This window comes from Polypterus senegalus, chromosome 2 (genome assembly GCF_016835505.1).
Source record: "Polypterus senegalus isolate Bchr_013 chromosome 2, ASM1683550v1, whole genome shotgun sequence".
Taxonomy (NCBI): Eukaryota; Metazoa; Chordata; class Cladistia; order Polypteriformes; family Polypteridae; genus Polypterus; species Polypterus senegalus.
In genome coordinates, this window is record NC_053155.1 from 101,358,669 (window position 1) to 101,363,621 (window position 4,953).

Here is a 4,953-nt window from a genome sequence, read left to right on the forward strand (position 1 = left end):
ATCGGGCTTATTTTAAAACCTACATGTATATGTTTGGTATCATTCTTTTCAGAATTTATCGAACTTTAATGTGATGTTTAGATTTTCAAATTCTTATTCCGTTTTTAAATTATAAGCTAAAAAATATCAAGAACTCACGTCCTGTGGGATGAGACTTTGTGCCAAGAGATTTAACCACGCCTGGGCTGGAAATAAAAGACAAAGAGTAGGACAGCTGCTGTACAGGCTTTTAAATGTTTGAAGCGGCATGTGAACTGCAGATCAAGAGGCACGGAGGCAGCAGCAATCCAGCAGCTGACCGAGCAAAGATAAAAAAACTGTATTTGTTTCCCATTGTATCACCGTTTAAGAGGGGGTTTCAGAGGAAGATGAAGACAAGCCGTTACTGACGGCAGAAGGACTGTGGGACGGAAGCTACCTGGAAGACTCTTCCCCGATCGAGTCCTCTCATAGGGTGGAGGGAGCGTTGAAAGACTGGAAGTCCCTCCCAAAAACAGGCACAGGATTGTGTTGTGTGCCCGCTGCTGAATGGTCGAGGGTGGGACCAACAAATGTCAATCCTGAGATGAACATTGACCCAACGGAGTATGCGCAGGAGGTCCTCGGCTCACAGTCGGACGGCAGGGCTGAACGAATTGTAAGTTCGCTGCCAACTAATGTTTCGGTTTTGCTGCCAGCTGTACGGGAGCTGGAGGAAGCGCTTCAGCCAGTACAGTCGCTCTTACAGGTCCTGCATTTAATTAAAGAAGTGATTGATGGACTGGAGAAGAAAACGGAGACTTCCCTGATGGCCATAAAGGAGTGGAGAGGGAAGTATGACGTAGGATTCTTTAGCCGTATTGAAACGGTACAGGTGAGTAATACCGGTACCGGAAAGAAAAGAGGAAGCCCTAGCAAAGGGAGCCGTAACTTGGGTGATCAAACTCCAATATCGGGGCGTCATACAGTAGATCGGGAGATGAGTATTGAACACGAAGGGGGGAGGTGCCGGCTGGTATGTGTCGGCACACAGACCGCCCCTTTCAAGGAAGCCACACCGCTTGTAAACCGATCGAAAGGAGTGCAAACAGCACAGGGTCCCTATTTTTTCCATAAAAGGATCCAGGCTGTTGTAGCACCCCAAATTAAAGGGAAACCCCATAGAAAGACAGGAGGGTCTCCCAACAGAAGGAAACATGAGCCTGTGAGCTCACACGTATGCTGAAAGAGCACTCCTCTCGGGGGTGGAGAGAAGCCCCGAACCTGGCTGAAAGTGAAGCAGAGCAGAGATTTCCCAAGTGTTTTCATGTCTCTAGGTAAGGGGCATTAAGAGGGAACCCATGTTACGAGTGCCACGGCCTTGGGCACAAGTGGAGACGCTGTCTGTTTGGCAGTACAGAGGACGTCTGGAGGAGTCGTCGGTACAGCGTCTCCACACCTTTTCCTTACTTTGCAGAGCAGGACCGTGGACTACAATATGCCGGGCCCCTGTCTAGGAATGTACCAGCCCTCGTGGGACAGGCCGCTTTGTTCTACGGACTTCAGCTGGGGGAGGGGCAGTGTCATAGATTCCCAGGCATATGTCCCCGCCGGGACGCCGGAAGAAGTAGGGGACCGGAAATGGAACAATATTTTCCCTGGAGACCGCCAGGGGCGCTAGGACATGCTTGGAAGGAAGTGCTGCTGGAAGAAATTCCAAGGTCACCCGGAGTGCTTCTGCCACACCAGGAAGTGACATTAGGCGGAACACCTGGAGCCTATCCGGGTCATTATAAAAGGGCCTGCCTCCCTCAAGAAGCTGAGCCGGAGTTGGGAGGATGGAGACAAAGCCTGTGAGAAGGAGAGAGGAGGTCATTGTATAGAGAAGAGAAAGAGAGAGAGAGAGAGAGAGATAAACTGTTGGTATTGTGGTACTGTAGACTTAATAAAAGTGTGCATTTTGGACAATTTGGTGTCTGTCTGTCTGTGTCTAGGGGCATGCTTTTCACACTGTTTATTTATTAAAAATCTTGTTTCAACATTAATTTACTTATGTAAATAATTAGGCAATATTATTCCAAACTACTCAGATTTACTGTATTTCCTGAGCAAATGCTAATATTGTCTCTAAAGTATATTTAGTACTTTGTTAAACATGTAGTCAATTTATGATCCTACTGTACATCATGTAAAAAAGTAAACATGAAAAAGGAGTGTTCTACATATCAGAACAGGCAAACATTAGAGCTTCTTGCAAACAGCGTCTATATATAAAGGTGATATACTTAAATAAAAAACAAGGAAAATATCAATAAATTAATTGTCTACCAGGGAAAATGTAAGTCCATCATTGACCTCAGAAGCTGGTATTGCTTTCTTTTGCAGAAATGACTCCTTGTAGGAGTCTTGCATAACTGCCCAGCAGGCTTTGATATTGACTCTGAGAAATTGTTGACCACACCTTCATGGAAAATTCCTTCAGTTGCAAGATGTTTGTGTGCTTTCTTGCATGTATTGCCCTTTCAAGTCCCTTCACAACATTTCAATGGATTCAAATCAGAGCTTTCACTAGACCTGTCCATAATTATTTTTGTTTCTAAGCTAATCCTTGGTGGACTTTTCCAGTGTGATTCAGATTTACTTTTGGTTCAGGTTCAGCTTTCAGACAGATGGCCTCACATTCTCCTCAAGCACATTTTGATGTGATGTAGAATTCTTTGCTGACTCAATGACTACAAGCTGCCCAGGCCATCCCAAACTGCCACCATGCTTCACAGCTGTTATGAGGTTCTTCTCCTGAAATGCTTTTTTCAGCTTGTGCCAAACATGTCTAGTGTTACTGTGGTCAGATAACTCTATCTTTGATTCACCTGTCCAGACAACATTGTTCCAGAAAGCCTGGTCTTCAATAGAAAACTGTAGTTTTGCTTTAATGTTCTTTTTGGACAGCAAAGACTTTTTCCAGGTACACCACAAATGCAGGTCAAATCTAATTCGGAGCACCTGGTTCTAATTTGATCGATATGAAGTAATGATAAATGTAAGAGTGAGCTTATCTTTTTCCACTTGACAAATCTGCATTTTTGTTAATTTAGATAATGACAATGACTACAACACGTAAATTTTATGCATCGTTTGTTAGCATAACAAGTATATCAGTACTATATAATAGGAGGATGTCCTCACCTATGTCTTTGCTATTCACACAAATTCCAAGAAACAATATGTCTTCACAGAAGAGTAGCTCAGTGTTTTCTTTCAACAACAGTATTCTTGTATGTTAGAGGTCTGGGAATCATCAGACCATGTAGAGTAGTGTAATATTTTTAAATTGTGAGGTATCATTGATGAAACAAGACAGTTTTTTGTACCACATATTAGAATGTAGAAGAAATGTGTTTTATTTATTTTTGTATAAGAAAATGTAGTGCTTCAAGGGTCCTGTAGACCAGGAGTGTCCAACTGTGATCCTGGAGGGCTGTTACAGTGCTGTAGGTTTTCCTTCCTGTGACTTTCTTAATCAGTGGCAAATTTCTGCTGTTAACTAACTTATTTTCCCTTCATTTTAATTGCCTTTTTTAAAACTTAGTCATCTGAATTGCTTCTTGTTTCTTTCTATGGTAGCCAAACAAAAATTAAATTTCAAAATGAGCCAACAGATAACCAACTAAATTGGGGGCCTAAAACTCCAACCAATCTCACTTCAACAGGTTTCGTAATCAGAAGCCAGTTCATGTTGTTAATTAAACACATATCCATTTTTTGGTGCTCTAATTCTGTTACAGAAGAAATATCCAAAATGGTCGATTTTGTACAGCACCAACCTGAGCAGTTCAATATTACTGAGACCTTCACCTTTCTTTATTTTCAGATATTGTATGATGAACACAGGTTAGCTGGTCATGTGTTGGCTTGTTTGTATCTCATTATATTTAGGCTGCTGATTAAAGAAAAAAAAACAATTCAGGGATCTGAGTCTTAAATAGAAAGTGAATTAAAATGAAGGGAAAAAAGTTAATTAGCAGCAAAAACTGGCACCAAGAAAATGGTTAGAATAAAAATCTGCAGCAGAAGTTTAGAGGAATTTTCAGATGTTTTACAAGGTATTCCTCATCTCCCAGGGGAGTGCAATATTCGCCTGAAACTGAAAACATTTCCTGTTGTATGCCCAGCTAGAAGAATCCCCTTTGCACTTAGAGCTCATTAATTGAATGACATAGAACAAGCTGTACAGAATGGGTATACACCTTAGTAGTGGTAGTGAAGTCCAAAACAAAAAAGCTTTGAATATACTGTCACACACGTGCGCATGGGAGGCAGCTAAAGGGCTTGAGTAAGGACAGTTCCGAGACCCCTTTGACTTCACTTCCTGTCTTCCCCTTTAAAAGCCTCCACCTTTTCCCTATTCCCTCAATTCTGTATTGGACTCGGTTTTGAGCACAGCAGTGCTATCATTTAAAAGACGATTTGCAGCCAGGATACCAAATTATACGGGTGGCTGCCCCAAACCTTGCTATGTCTCATTGTGAGTTTTGTGACACTGGTGTAGCCGGCAGGAAGGAGAAGTCCCGGAGGAGAAGGGGACAGGACCTACAATATACCCAGGTGGGAGCGTACCGGGGTAGAGTTTTTTGGCGGGGAGGGTGTCCTGTGGTTTGGCGAGACCCGGTACGGGCTCCGCTCTCGGCACGCTTAACCAGGCAACCTAGAGAGGCCAGGGAGTGTGCGGGAGGGGCTCACAGAGGTGGGCTGCTTTGGAGGGGGTAGACAAAAGGGGCTTACTATGCTCTCTTGGAGGAGAGTGCCCACCTCCCTGTGAAACCAGAGCCCCAAGTACCACCTAGGGGTGCCCCAGACTGGCAGGTGGAAAAAGTAAAAAAGTGGAGGTTGGACCCAGAGCGGCTGACCATCAAACAAGCCTGGTCCTTCTGGGCAATGGTAGGGCAGTAGCTACGGCCGTATGAGAACAAGCTCTACCACATAATAGAGCAGGTA